The sequence below is a fragment of the Schistocerca nitens genome, chromosome 3 (assembly GCF_023898315.1).
Source record: "Schistocerca nitens isolate TAMUIC-IGC-003100 chromosome 3, iqSchNite1.1, whole genome shotgun sequence".
Taxonomy (NCBI): domain Eukaryota; kingdom Metazoa; phylum Arthropoda; class Insecta; order Orthoptera; family Acrididae; genus Schistocerca; species Schistocerca nitens.
The window spans coordinates 732,981,254-732,998,166 of record NC_064616.1 but is presented as its reverse complement, the minus strand read 5'-3'; positions in this window follow the sequence as shown (position 1 = coordinate 732,998,166).

The following is a 16,913-nucleotide window of genomic DNA, read 5'->3' as shown; positions in this document are numbered from 1 at the left end:
AACCTCTGAGAAAAACTGTGTACCTACATTGCCTGTTTGAGATTCTTTAAGGCCTGTTTAGTTTTTTTGATCTGATGTGCAGGGCCAGTGATGGTTGCATTCCACTTAGCTGTAACACACCTTGCTGAGCATTACTGCAGTAAGACTGAAATTCAATTAAAAATAATTGAGGTGGAAAACTTCTTCCTATCTTAGTCTTAAATTTTTTTTTCGGTATTTCATAGTGAACGGGAAACGTAGGCTAAGAATATTTTTAAAAATTTTTAAGTGAACTATCAGCGTTGTGATAGGCATGATTTCAAATTCATGTACTTATGAAAATTTTTTGATAAAGAAAAACAAAATTACTTCAATCTGCATTTCTTTAATGATTTAACCTGAGTTCTAGCAAAGTAAATAATTATTTTCCTGTAAAAATATGGGTTAATAAATATGTATTGAGTCCCAAGAATCAGCTGTAAACAAATAACGTTTACCAGGAGGAACAGTATATATATATATACTTTGCTTTTCTTTGTGCTGATTCTTTTGAAAATAGTAAGGTGCACCATTTCAGTAATTGTGTGTGGTGCCTATAATTCTAGATCCTGTTACAATAAATTAAGACACTTAAATGAAATGTCATTTTGTCATGAACTTTATCTGAAGCACAGGCTTGTTATGAGGAATTGTGAACATAAATGAAAAGTAAGTGTGTGTGTGTGTGTGTGTGTGTGTGATGGAATGTAAGTTTGTACAGAAGTGGAATGTGGGTGGTAAGCAGTTCAGACAATAACAGAATGGAAGGTTTTGAAATGTGATGCTACAGAAGGATGTTGAAAATCAGATGTGTAGATTCAATAATTAATGATGAGGTACTGAGGCAAATAGGGGAAAGAAGAAATTTGACACAGTTTGACTAAAAGAATGGATCAATGTACAAGTACACAGGCTAAGGTATCAAGGAATTAACAGTTTTGGTAGTGGAAGGAAATGTGGGGTTAAAAACTTTAGAGGTAGAAAAAGACTTCACACAGGATAGACTTCCATAGAGAGCTGCATCAAACCAGTCTTTGGGGTGAAGAAGACCACAATGGCAAACAAGTGTATGACTCATTGAATTTTTGACTTTACCACAAAAAGTGTGACCTTAGCCAACTCACCATTCAACAGTCCTTAAAAATTTACTACTCCAATAACAGGAGTTAACTATTTAAATGTATTAAGAGGATTATCACCAGTTTGTGTAAGTAATACATTCAGAAATTGCAAGACTTGCTGTTGTGATGTCATTGGTATCACGCAAAAATATTTAATAAGGGTTTGGATCCTTATCTCCCATTGTGTGCATAGTACATTCTAAATTGTCAGCAGCTTCTCAGAATGTTTTAAGTTTTACATGAAAAAGGAACTTTAAACTCATAGATGCATTTGCTTTTGTACTAATGATTTGTAGAATGATCAACAATCTTAACACTAAAGTTGTTTGAAGAAAACTTTTACTTTGGTCTGTGTTAATAAAAAGTTGTGTTGGTAAAATGAAGACTGCTGCATATCAGGTGTAGTCAATGTTTTTTTATTTTTTAAGCCAGTTTTAGTGGGATTGATGATCTGATAGCTGCTCTAAAATTGTTAAATGACGAAACAAAGTTAAAATTTGCCGGCTGTGAAATTGAAGCAGTGCATCAACATAGGTAACAAGTTACTTGAGATATACAAGAATATTGTAGAATTATGTTGAACGGTGAAGCAAACCACTCAAGACATGCCTTGGACCTTCTGGAACTACTGGATTCTAACTTTTTTACATAGTGTGGATGCAGAGATCATACAAAGCTTTTTCAGTATAGATGGTTATGGAGATTGAAAAAATTAGTACTAGTTAATATCTGGTTCAGAAAATGCTAGTGCAGTTATTTGCAAACATTCTTTCAGAAAAGAAAGTTTAGGTTTTTGGCCTCTGGTCAAATCTAGTATTTAAAGTGTTTTTGGATGATTTTGCACTAACCAAATATTTAGGGATGCTAAAATACTACATAGCTTAATAATTGCATTAGCTAGCTGCTACAGAAAGCAAGGAGGTGCATTACATGTTAAATTAAATTTTCTTGGCAAGCTGTAGTTAAATGAGAGAGAGAGAATTACTAGTATAAAAGATAATATGACAAGCTTTGAATAAGACACAAATATTATATCTGTACAGTGCATATTAGAAATAATTTGAGGGCAATTTTCGTGCACCAAAACAAGAAAAAGGAGCCATTTAAACATATATCTTGAAGACTTATATTTTATATTATTAATGTAAACTATGTTGCAGGTTCTTGAGGAAAAGATCTCAAAACAATTTTCAGAACATATTCTCATTTCTTCATATGTACGTACTCATCAGTTCATAGACTGTTGGAACACTTTCAGATAGTGCTTTTGGAAGACAAATAATTTAGTTTCATAGTCTGATATGACATACTGATGAAGGGAGGTCTGTAACATAAATCGGTAGTTACAGATGGCTCAACAATTCATCAGTCAGAGGACTGACGTCACAGAGAATGTGTAGGCCATGGTTATGGTCCTTCAATAGCTCTTTGTCTGTTATGCAAAATATTATCTTGTACATTTTGAAGAATGTGTGCTAGAGACTCATCATGCATAAACCATATGCTTTCTCTTATTTTCTGTAGCAAATCCTGCATCCAGTCAGGCAGAGTGTTCTGAATGAAGTTCTTCTAGATAGCGGCTGTAAGATGTGTAGATGTGGACCTACCTGACAACCCACGCTTATTTAAAACAAATAATCATCAAGGATGCAATGAATGTGACATTTCATATCGATAATAACAGTTTATTATCGAAGAACTCAATTTTAATTTTTGATTAATAATTTTGTGTGTTGAAAAATGTGTGTTGAACATACTGTTAATAACTCAATGATTGGCTGTATTTTTATTTTTACGGACTTGTTTACCTTGAATTAAATTCATTGATATGAAGTCAAGGATGGATGCAGTGACATGAAATACCAGTGAAAATTCACTCCAGACTGTGCTGTGAACTTTGATTTTCTGCTTTTCATGTTACACTACTGGCCATTAAAATTGCTACACCAAGAAGAAATGCAGATGATAAACGGGTATTCATTGGACAAATATATTATACTAGAACTGACATGTGATGGCATTTTCACCCAATTTGGGTGCATAGATCCTGAGAAATCAGTACCCAGAACAACCACCTCTGGCCATAATAATGACCTTGATACGCCTGGGCATTTAGTCAAACAGAGCTTGGATGGCGTGTACAGGTACAGCTGCCCATGCAGCTTCAACACAATATCACAGTTCATCAAGAGTAGTGACTGGCGTATTGTGATGAGCCAGTTGCTCAGCCACCATTGACCAGACGTTTTCAATTGGTGAGAGATCTGGAGAATGTGCTGGCCAGGGCAGCAGTCGAACATTTTCTGTATCCAGAAAGGCCCGTACAGGACCTGCAACATGCGGTCATGCATTATCCTGCTGAAATGTAGGGTTTCGCAGGGAACGAATGAAGGGTAGAGCCACGTGTTGTAGCACATCTGAAATTTAATGTCCACTGTTCAAAGTGCCGTCAATGCGAACGAGAGGTGACCAAGGCGTTTAACCAGTGGCACCCCATACCATCACGTTGGGTGATACGCCAGTATGGAGATGACGAAAATACGCTTCCAGTGTGCGTTCACTGCGATGTCGCCAAACACAGATGCAACCATCTTGATACTGTAAACACAACCTGGATTCATCCGAAAAAATGACGTTTTGCCATTCGTGCATCCAGGTTCGTCATTGCGTACACCATCGCAGGTGTGATGCAACGTCAAGGATATCCGTAGCCATGGTCTCCGAGCTGATAGTCCATGCTGCTGCAAACCTCGTCGAACTGTTCGTGCAGATGGTAGTAGTCTTGCAAATGTCCCCCATCTGTTGACTCGGGGATCGAGACGTTGCTGCACGATCCGCTACAGCCGTGTGGATAAGATGCCTGTCATTTCGACTGCTGGTGATAAGAGGCCATTGGGATCCAGCATGGCGTTCTGTATTACCCTCCTGAACCCACTGACTCCGTTTACTGCTAACAGTTATTGGATCTCGACCAACGCGAGCAGCAGTGTCGCGATACGATAAACCGCAATCGTGATAGGCTACAATCCAACCTTTATCAACATCGGAAACGTGATGGTACGCATTTCTCCTCCTTACACGAGGTATTACAACAACATTTCACCAGGCAATGCTGGTCAACCGCTGTTTGTGTATGAGAAATCGGCTGGAAACTTTCCTCATGTCAGCATGTTGTAGGTGTCGCCACCGGCGCCAACCTTGTGTGAATGCTTTGAAAAGCTAATCATATGCATATCACAGCATCATCTTCCTGTCAGTTAAATTTCACGTCTGTAGCATGTCATGTTCGTGGTGTAGCAATTTTAATGGCCAGTAGTGTATTTAATCATAATGTTAAAGAGGTATCCAGTTCCAAAGATTGTAAAAGTATTTCTGAAAAACTATGTATATAACTATTGACATTTGCCTATAAAATCAGACTGAGACAGTCTGTTGGGTTGCTTGTTGACTGCAGCAGAAGTTGGTATGGGTAAGAAGGTTGAAATTTTAACATCGGTTTTCATTATTATGTATCAAAGACTGTCCTAAAGTTAGCTTGTTGTTAAATTTAAAGGTGTAAAATAGAAATTATTGCTTTTGTCACTTTGAGTTCACTAGAATTTGTACATAAAGGCACCAAAGCTAATGGATTTTGCATTAGATCCTGTAATAATGGTGTTGTCATCTAAGTGACTTTCTAGATAACATGTTCAGCACTGTTCCACTGATTTTGTTCTGTATTAACATGGGAAAGGCTGTAGTCATGTGAATGTAGCCTCAATCAAATTTAATAATAATAACTTTTTGTACCTATACTTGACATGAAATTACAGTAGGGCATCCTGATGTCTCAAAAGTTTTTTGAGGACTCTCAAATCTCCCACTTTTTTGTGATTTCACTTGGTTAAAGTATTTCACGTAAGTAATTTACTGTACAAGTACATCCATAGGAACTACCACTTGTACAACATGGTTTGCAATCTTTTTTATATGCTGTTGATGTTTTGCAGTGGTGGTAGTACAAATTCAAAGCTGTTGTAACCTAATTGTGACAACTTCAGTGTAGTTAGATTGTAGGAATGTATGGTATTTCTAAATAGCAAGAATTTGTTTCTTTTCTAGTAAGCAGTGTGAGGACATCATAGTGGATATTTGACACTTTTAAATCTATGCAGTCACTATTTCATCATGCCAAAACAAAAGTGTAACTTTACCAGCAATATAAAAAGTGAGTTTTCTTTTGTTGCTGATAGTGGAGAAACTGTAGAATATGCACGTTTGTTTCCTTAGGTAACACTGTTATCAGTGGAAAGAAAAAGAAACTTGAACAGCTAAGGCATTGCTGATTGTCAAAAGACACGCAAGAGGGGCACCATGTGCTCACTTTTATGAAAAAAGTCAAATGAAAAAGCTGTTATTGATAAAATACATAAAAATGAAAAGTACAGGTGACAGTGTGGCAGAATAATTGTAAAAGTCCATTTGAAACTGTATGAGTGCATGAAGCATAGCAAACTCCTTTGTCCATTAAGTTCTGTCTGTGTAATGTGTGTACGGTTTTTCCTTAACATTTTAAAATGTTCTGTTTTTCAATAAAAGTGAAATGTACACCATAAATTAAATGAGTGTTGTGTTGATGACAGATTAAAAATTAAACTTCAGTGGAAGAATGCAGTAGTGGTATACCTGATTTTTGAAAGAAATTGTGTGAAACATACTGGTACAACAGAGAACTGTATGATTTATACAAGGTTTGTTTGATCACAAGTGCAACTTGATCTGCCTGAAGGGGGCAGTGTGCCTAACATAGGTTTAATTTTGCAGTGTTGAGATTCTGCCTTGGATCATTCTGAGGATGTAATTAATTCTGCATTAATACATCTATATAAAATAATGAACTAGAAAGTCTAGTGGCCATGGTGGTCACTCTGAAAACTCACATGACGCGGTTTTCCATTCTACTACATCCTGTCCAAGCCTGTTCATCTCCAAATAACTACTGCAACCTACATCCTACTGAATCTGCTTACTGTATTAATGTTTTGCCCCCCTCCCTCTCCCCCCTGCCTCTCAGATACTAAGTTGGTGAACCATTGATGTCTCAAAACCTGTCCCATCAACTGATAACTCCTTTGAGTCAAGTTGTGCCACAAATGTCTTTTCTCACTAGTTCTGTTCAGTTCCCTCCCATTAGTTACGTGACCTTCCCATATAATCTTCAGCATTCTTCTGTAACACCACATTTTAAAAGCTTCTATTCTCTTCTTGGTTGAACTGTTTATCTTGCACTTTTCACTTTCATGCAAGGGTACAGCCCAGTCAAATACCTTCAGGAAAGCCTTCCTGACACACAAATCCATATTCAGTGTACAAATTTCGCTTATTCAGAAACTCTTTTCTTGCCATTGCAAGCGTACACTTTACATTGCCTGTAGTTCGGCCATAATCAGTTATTTTACCATCGAAATAGCAAAACTCATCTACTAGTTTTTCTTAATCCCCTCAGCATCACCTGTTGTAATTTGTCTACATTCCATTATCCTTGTTTTGCTTAGGTTGTTGTTCATCTTATATCCTCCTTTCAGGACACAGTCCATTCCATTCAGCTGCTCCTCAGAGTCCTTTGCTGTCTCTTACAGAATTATGATGTCATCGGCAAACTTCCAACAAGTTTTTATTTCTTCTTCCTGAATGTTAATTCCTACTCCAAAGTTTTCTTTGATTTCCTTTATGCTTACTCAATATACAGATTGAATAACATCAAGGGTAAGCTGCAACTCTGTTTCACTCCCTTCTCAACCACTACTTTTTCATACCCACTGGCTCTTTATAACTGCTGTCTCATTTCTATACAAGTTGTAAATAGCCCTTTGCTCCTTGTATTTTATCCCTGTTCCTTCAGAATTTCAAAGAATTTTATCCCTGTTCCTTCAGAATTTCAAAGAGTGTTTCAGTCCTCACAGTCAAAACTTCTGTGAAGTCTACAAATACTATAAATGTAGGTTTGTCTTTCCTTAACCTGTCTTCTGAGAGCAGTCATAGGGTCGGTATTGCCTCGCGTTTTTCTACATTTCTCCAAAATCAAAACTGATCTGAGTTTGTTAATTTCACTTAATTGTGATATCTCACTAATGTCTGATCTCAGTTTTTCTTTTTTAACATCTGGCTATAACTTACATTTAATTTGCAGTTAACTTCTTGGAACTAAGCTGCTTTGTTTATAGCATGCCTTAAAACTGATGGTGCAGAGTTATTTCTCTGAACTCTTGTCATTTTCTTTTTATTGTTAATTAACTCTGAGCTGATTTGGTACGTCATGTCTTGCTTGCTATGCTAGTTACATGATGGTCTGATGTACTCCATACGTGTGGACCAACCACTATTTCAGTAGGTGTGAAATGTCTGAGCACCACCCATCCAGAAACAGATCACGTCCCTTTTCACCTCACTGTTTTCTAGTTGTAGATTGATTTGTGATGGTGAACTCTTACAAATTTTCATGACTGGAAAAATATTTTTTCTTTGTGGTACAGGCAGGTTGTGTGTGTTCTGTATATCATCACTTTTATCAGTTGTAGCAACAAAGGAGCTACAGCCAATGAAATAATTCCAGAATGTGTGTGTTCTGTATATCATCACTTTTATCAGTTGTAGCAACAAAGGAGCTACAGCTAATGAAATAATTCCAGAATCCTCGTCATTCAGAACAGTTTGCAACCACTCATCATTACAGCCTGATTTACATATATTGTTGCAGTTTGGTGGAGGTTACATAATGGAGAGTACCTTAATATCACTGTGTTATTAACCCAAATATTCAGAGAATTTATGTGCAATCTAGCTGAATGAAATAGACTGGTTGAAATGAAAGCATGAGGAATAAATAGCATGTATGTAGGCATATAATGAACAAGCTTGCCTTGTAAAAACCTGTAGAAAGTAGAACATGTTTGAAAAACTGATATACTACGGGCTACACACATGGCAATCCGTGGTAGTGAACAATTGCTACAGTGAGACTGAAGAGAACTGTGCTCCATAGTTGTTGAGACTGGCCTGACCACTGGTCACAGGAGGTATCACTCCAGTATTCATTGCTGTGGACTTCCTTGGTTATATGTAGTTGCTTTCCTGGTTTGGGGAGAGGAAAGCACAGAAAGTATAACATTTTAGTACAGATTGATGGAATTTTGGAAATTTGTGGTAAGGACTATGGGACCAAACATTCATGGAATAACTTCAGAGTTATGTACAGCTATGCACTAAGAGAATTATGTTCGAAATTTAGTCGCATTATTACTCAGCTGAAGTCCATACACAGCCTAAGGCATACAGCTAAAACTTCAGCAAGATGAGTATAGTATAACAAATTGGATTCCAAAGAAATTGTATGGTCGAACTAGATTTGAAGAAGGTACATGTCATGTGATACGAGGTACATCATATCACTGAACTTAAAGGAATTTGGTACACCAGGGACTCTTTAAATTACCAGTCGTGATATTATATGGATGAGAGAGGAAAGGGTAGGGTTTAATGTTCTATCAACAATAATTTCATTAGAGATGGAGCATACGCATGGATTGTATCTCAAGGCTGGGGAAAAAAATCGCCCGTGCCCTTTGAAAGGGGTCAGTTCAGGGAAAAAACTGAAAATGTAAATCTGAAGGGCTGGATGCAAATTTGAACCGTTGTACTCCTGAATGTAAGTCCAGCATCTTCCCTAAATAATGTGTGTGTGTGTGTGTGTGTGTGTGTGTGTGTGTGTGTGTGTGTGTGGTAAAAAAAATTCTAATGATGATATAAATATAATTTGGATTGTGTTTCATAAAGACTCTCAGGATAAATTATTTATCCATTTACTTCAATTTACAGGGACATGGTCATTCTGTTCCAACAAACAACTTGTCTCTTCTGTCCTGGCCAGCCAGCCTATCATCTTGTTTATTGCCACTGATTGCTGACTGACCAGGGATGGGCAGCAGGTTTATCCTGTTGCTCTCCCGTAGCCTCACGAGGGCTTCATGCCATTCTGCAATGAACTTTAATTTTGGTGCTGAGGCTGATGGAGATTTTAGAGCTGCTTGGCTGTCTGAATGATTGTAGATACCATGATCTTTGTAGTACCTGCACAGATTCTCCGCTGTACACTCCGATAACAAGTATTTATGCCTGGGATACCATGGTGAACTTCCATAGAGAGATCACTCTCTCTAGTCTAGGCTGTATGCCATATACTCTGGCCCTAGCACTGTCATCAGTTTTTGATCCATCAGTAAACCAGACTGTCTTCTGCACTATGTTGTGGTTCATTCTTCCACTGTTCCCTACTTCCAATTAAGGGCCATTTTAACAAAATTCAGAAACGCCATTTACAAAATTTTACAGGAGAAGTGTTTTCAGTTGTACTCAATATTGTTGGTTCAAAAAATTTCATAAGTTTAATACTCGTCATCCATGTAGATAGTGATTGATGAAGGAATAATTGGAGTTAGTCACTAACTGCCTTTATTGAGATAAAAATATTCTTATAAAACTCAACATATCCACTTTTTCATGCATGTTGCTTCTACATTTATTAAGCTAGGCATTATAAATATACATTCTAAGTATTTAAATTCACTTAGGTATATTATGTTTTTTAGGCATCAGAATAAGAAGTTAACAATGTATTAGTAAATGTATATTTTTGTTGTAGGTTAACACATAGCGTTTCCACAGTAACAAAATATCTTTCTTTCATGTTAAACCTATTATGAAGTCCATAGTGATACATTTAAATGACAACTAAAGCAATGCTACAGATTTTAATACAGTGTTTAAATTTAATTGTGCGTGACTTCCCTAACAATATCTGAAACACTGTCCTTGCACATATATATGCGTAGGACAAAATTGAGGAGAGGATCTCAGATGTCATGGAACGTGTCGGTACATGAAATTACAACATAAAAGTAATAACAGATAAAAATAAATGCTTATGAACCCATAAAAAATTGTTTCATAAGTGTAAGTAAACGCAATCAACAATACAATAAGAATTAGCTTAATTTTTCAAGGAATTCCTCGACGGAATAGGAGGAGTGACCCATGAGGAAACTCTTCAGTTTCGATTTGAAAGTGCGTGGATTACTGCTAAGATTTTTGAATTCGAGTGGTAGCTTATTGAAAATTGAGCAGCAGTATAGTGCACACCTTTTTGCACAAGAGTTAAGGAAGTCTGAACCAAATGCATATTTGATTTCTGCCGAGTATTAACTGAGTGAAAGATTCTCATTCTTTGGAATATGTTACTATTGTTTACAATGAATGACAGTAAGAAATATATATATTGGGAGGCCATTGTCAAAATACCCAGACTCATGAACAGGGGTCGACAAGAGGTTCATGAACTTTCACCACTTATTGCCCAAACCGCCCATTCCTGGGCCAAAAATATCCTTTTAGAATGGGAATAGTCACCCCAAAAAAATAATACCATACGACATAAGTAAATGAAAATAAGCAAAGTAGACTAATTTTCGTGTTGAATGATCACTCACTCCTGATACCGTTCGAATAGTAAAAATAGCAGTATTAAGTCTTTGAACAAGATCCTCAACGTGGGCTTTCCATGACAGCTTACTATCTGTCTGAACACACAGGAATTTGAACTGTTCATTTTCACTAATCATATGCCCGTTCTGTGAAATTAAAACATCAGGTTTTGTTGAAACTATAAAAGAATTGAGTCTCATTGTGATTTAGTGTTAGTTTATTTTCTACAAACCATGAACTTAGGTCATATACTGCATTATTTGAAACTGAGCCAATGTTGCACACTACATCCTTCACTACCAAGCTAGTGTCATCAGCAAACAGAAATATTTTAGAGGTACCCGTAATACTTTGTATAAATAAGGAACAGGAGTGACCCCACATCACAGCCATTATCAACATTGTGAATAATGACCTTTTGCTGCCTGTTGCTTAAGTAAGAGGTGAACCAATTGTGAGCTACTCCCCGTATTCCGTAATGGTCCAACTTCTGGAGCAATATTTTGTGATCAACACAATCAAATTCCTAAGTTAAATAAAAAAATATGCCAAGCGTCTGAAACCTTTTGTTTAACCCATCCAGTACCTCACAGAGGAAAGATAATATAGCATTTTCAGTTGTTAAATGACTTCTAAAGCCGAACTGTACATTTGATAGCAAACTGTGTGATGTGAAATGATCAGTTATCCTTACATACACAGCCTTTTGCAGACACTGATGACATAGAAATAGGTCTAAAATTATCTACATTACCCCTTTCCCCCTCTTTATAAAACAGCTCTACTACTGAGTACTTTAATCGCTCAGGAAACTGACCATTCCTAAAGGATAAATTACAAATATGACTAAATAATGGACTAACATGTACAGCACAGCACTCTAATATTATGATAGACACTCCACCATAACCATGAGAGACCTTAGTCTTCAGTGATTTAATTATTGACTCGGTCTCCCTCTTGTCCGTGTCACAGAGGAGTATTTGAGACATGAATCTCGGAAAGGCATTTGCCAAGAGTGTTATATGATTCCCTGCAGAAACTAATTTTTTATTTAATTCACCAGCAATTCTCAGAAAATAATTGTTAAATACTGTACATATATCGGATTTATTAGTAACAGAAATATTTTTACTGCGAACTGACTGTATATCGTTGACCTTGTGCTGCTGACCAGACACTTCCTTCATAACTGACCATATGGTTTTAATTTTATCCTTTGAATTAGATATTCTATTTGCATACTACATACCCTTTGCCTTCCTAATAACATATTTAATCACCTTGCAACTCTGTTTTTAATGGGCTACTGTAGCTTGATTGTGACTACTTCTAACATTTTGATATAATTCCTGCTTTGTTCTACATGATATCCTTATCCCACTAGTCAGCCACCCGGGCTGCCTATTACTGCTAATACCCCAGTTAGAATGCTCTAATGGAAAGCAACTCTCAAAGAGCTTGAGAAATGTGTTAAGCAAATCATTACATTTATCATCTATGTTATCAGCACTATAAACGTCCTGCCTCTCTTGTTCCTTGACAAGGTTTAAAAAACTCGCTATTGCTATTGGATTAACTTTCCTACGTAGGTTGTAATTAAATATGACATTGGTTTGAGGACAAAAGCCTTTTAGTGTTAAAATTTGTGCATCATGGTCTGATAGGCCATTCACGCTTTTACTAGCAGAATGCCCATCTACTAAAGAAGAATGAATAAAAATATTGTCTGTGGCTGTGCTACTGTTCCCCTGCACCCTAGTTTGAAAAAAAAAAAAAAAACACAGTTTGCATCAGATCATATGAATTTAGGAGATCTACCAACATCCTTTTTCTTGCACCATAATATACAAAATCAATATTGAAGTCACCACATATAACTAATTGCTGGTACTTCCTACAGAGTGATTCAGGAACCCTCTCTAACTTGAGCAGAAATGCTCTGAAGTTGGAGTTAGGGGACCTATAAACAACAACAATTAGAAGTTTAGTTTCACTAAATTCAACTAATGCTGCACAACTTTCAAATATCTGTTCAGTGCAGTGTTGTGATACATCTATGGACTCAAATGGAATACTGTTTTTTACATACATAGTCACTCCCCCACACTGGAAGTAACTCCTTGAGAAACAGCCAGCTAATATGTATCCTGGTAAAGGAAGCTTCTGAATTGTCAAATTATGTAAGTGGTGCTCTGATACACCAATAATTTCAGAGTCAACATCTATAAGCAGTTCACTAGCTTTATATCTAATACCTCTTATATTTTGATGACATATGCTAATGCCTTCTTTGCTTGGAAACATTACATCCTCGGAAGGTGAACCTTAGAGGGACTTCCTTTAAGCAAGTATACCTATCAGCTGACTTCCATCTAAAAAAGTTGCAGCTGTAACACCAACTACTACCTAAATTTTTCCATGAGTGACACGACCACCACCACCACCACCACCCACTACACTGTCACTTATAAGCTTAGCCAGCCTCCCCTTCCCATACCTATTGAGGGGCATGCCATGCCTAGTGAAACTCGATCTACTGACAGACTCAGCTGGCACCACTGAGATGTGACCCATGCCCTCTGCCATCAGCGCCCTCCACAGCCCCAGGTTTTTCATAATACAAAACTTTCTCTTCACTATCATTAGTGTCCCCTTATGCAACTGTTAAATACAACGCTTTACTTTCCTTTGAAACGTTTGCAAAATAAGATGACGTCTTTACAAATTAGCTTTATTTTTACTTTTGTGATTCACTGATGAAATTTGAGGTGCTTCGAACATTGAAGTACCTCTCTTTCCAGGTGTCAATACTTCAACATCTATCAACGATGCAAACTAAGTATTTTGAGAGAGCCATTGTGCCCTAGTCTTGCGTCTTCGTATATAATGCAATATTGTTGCCTCAGATATCATGAGACAGTTTGGCTTTCATTAAACTTTTGGAGATTGGTTTCACATTGTAGCTATACTAGTCTTCATCTGAAGCTTGAATCTCCCCAAACTCTCCCAAAATCTCTTAATATTCTAGTTCGTTTTAAATAAGGCCAAAAACCCTGTCAGGAGGCAAATACTTCTGAGCTTTTATTTTAAATAATAAGCATTGTTATCATTGTGAAGTTTCTGTTTGGGAGCCACAACAATACTAAAATAATGTGAGACTAAGATTTTCTGCACTTTGTTTTATTAGATATTGCTCTGAAAAGTTTAAATATTCTCACAGCAGATGTAATTTCATTTGTCTTTCTCAAGTCATGTTTGGTTAACTACTTGGTGCACTTTCTTTTGTGAATATTTTAAGATTGTGCAGTGTACAACAATACCTGATGGAGCTAAAAAAAAAAAAAAAAAACACCCAGTTGATTCTGGTGTTTTATTTTCATTGAAAAATCTTTTTGCCCTTATTTTGTGCAATAGTGTTGTTATTTTTAATTCCAAATCTTGAGCTGACTTTAACTCTGCGACAAAGTGTCACAAGTTGATCAGCTACCAGTATAAAGATTTCCAAAGCCCAGGTTGAAACATTTGTAGGATATCTTTTTATGCTTTGAAAGAGAGTAGCCCGCATCTCGTGGTCGTGCGGTAGCGTTCTCGCTTCCCACGCCCGGGTTCGATTCCCGGCGGGGTCAGGGATTTTCTCTGCCTCGTGATTGCTGGGTGTTGTGTGCTGTCCTTAGGTTAGTTAGATTTAAGTAGTTCTAAGTTCTAGGGGACTGATGACCATAGATGTTAAGTCCCATAGTGCTCAGAGCCATTTGAACCATTTGAAAGAGAGTAGCCCAACAACCCATGTTTAAATTGTGAAGCATTGTACATATGTATTTTCCTAAGTTTTAATCCTGGTGGAAAATGACTGCTTAATTTTATTTTTATAGTAATGAAATTATCTGTATTTATACTTCACTATATTCTTCTTAGTGAACTGTGTCTGCTCTTCATCTCTCTCTTGCAGGAATCTCTCTGCCTCTTCCTTCTCTTACATAGTATGAGATTGACACAGATCATTTTTTCCTTTTATCGTCATCCCCTCTGTGCCCCTTAGGCAAGTTCACTCTCATGTATCGACATAAGAAATTATTCTTTCAATTTTTTCTTATTCATACACAGGTTATATCTAAAATTAATGAAATTGTTGTAATACAAACATCCTGCTTTGCATGTTGTTTCAATATGATTACAGTCTATATTCAAATCTTCATTGAGACTGCAGTTGTACACTTCTTAGTCTTTTGACATTGATGATTCCTGCTGGACTGTTTAAGAATATTCTGAATCTTGTAGCATCTTAATAACAGATGCTCCAACAAGAACCTTCTGCAACGTCTACTAATCTTACAGTGAAACTGGTTGAACATGAAAGAGAATTATGTGGGATAATATGCATTGTTGTTGCTTAAAGAAGAGTTTGTTTATGTTGTGTGGTTGCCCAACAGGAAAGACATGCAAGTGTAAAGGCTATGAAATTTAACTTTTAAATTTTATGTTCCAAGTTTCAAACAAGAAGGGATAGTTGAGTTTAGTGGAATCATGAAAAGAGGAGATGTCGGGTTTTGTGATGGTTTGCTATATTTAGGCACAATTTTCAATGGCAAATGTTTAGTTTTGTCATATTCTGTTAGAAATTTTGTGAGAGGCTCCTGTTCAAGTACCAGAATCCATTAAAAACACATTTTGAAAAATGGTGTGTGTTGAGGTTTGTTAAATCTGTCCTCACACTGAAAGGTTTATTGAAGCAGGTAGATGTTACTGTGTAAAGTGGAATTTCTCTGACCATTCATGTATGTGCCATATGCATTATAATTGGTGTGCTTCGGCCACTGTCTCCATTGTAATCCTAAAGTGTAATGGGGCATGTCCAGCATGGTCATCCAACCCAGCAGTGGGTGTGCAACTAATTGCCTATTACGGCTAAGCAGGCCAATCTCTGTAGCTTCCCAAGCTCCTTAGCGCTCACCATCTGTTCTACTTTATTTCACCGTATGGTACACCATAAATTATCATAGATCTTACTGCAGTGGTGTTAATCCAGTGGATACTCCTGGGGCTTAGACCTCAGTTTTTACCACATGCTCTCCATGTGCACATACGAGTAACTTTGGTCTTGTAACATATCTTCTTTATGTGAGAGTTCCATGATGGTTTTGCATCCAGGTTACTCCTAGGTACTTCACTACTTCCTTCTGCTGATAGAATTTCATAAAGATTCCGGTATGTGTCCTGGATATGCTTCCTTATGGATGGAACAATAGCAGTTTTTCTGGGACTGACCCTGAGATCCTGTTTCCTGCACAGGTTTTGCATAATGTCCAGAAGAATGTGGCATTGTTCTGACAGTACTTGCAAATTTTCCAGGTATTACTATAATTTGTCTGTTTATCCATGTAAAAATTAACCTCTAGTATTTAACAATGACAAGTTCATTCACAACTAGTTCCACAGAGGTAGGGACGGGACAAAACCCTTCCTTGTGGACAAACCCTGGTGGTGTTGATGACCACTCTATCATCATGGTGGCTTCTACCTTTCACCTAGTCTGCATGGTCTTAATGTACATGTATATAGTGGTCTTAATGCCATGCTCTTATGCAGCTGTAACCATGGATTCGAATTTTGCATTGCTAAAAGCCCCCTCAGTGTCTTGGATGATGCATATAGCAATTTCCTGAAAGTATAGAGCTTTTTCTGCTTTACTAACAAGTTGTTGAACAACTGCCCCCTGCGGGTCCGGGGGTTAGAATAGGCCCGAGGTATTCGTGCCTGTCGTAAGAGGTGACTAAAAGGAGGCTCTCACGTTTTGGCCTTTATTTGATCGTCCCATGCTGGGTTTGACCTCCATCTTTCTAAATTTTCCTGAAGAGCGAGCCAATTGGGGAAGGGCGCCTTACTTGGTGCATCGTGCATTGAGATCTTTAGCCCACTTTCCTGTCATCACATTTCAGTCCCACTCATTCTCCATCTCTTGGGCGAGGACACCTTCCTGGGTGCGATTCCCTCCATGAACTAGGCAGTGTCACTTTGTGAGCCGACGATGATCATGGGCTACTTAGAACCTCATATCCAGCATGGTAGCCAGTCCATTGTAGTAGGGCTGCAATGTACCCTGCTGGTTGTAGCCTCCTGACAGCACAGGGATCACTCTGCTGATGACTATGCCATTAACTCCCCATGTATGCCATGGAGTAGATGCCCATCTCCCTGGGGCATCGGGACTCGCAGCAATGGCCATCCTGCCAGGTGGCCCTTGCTGAGACTGGGTGG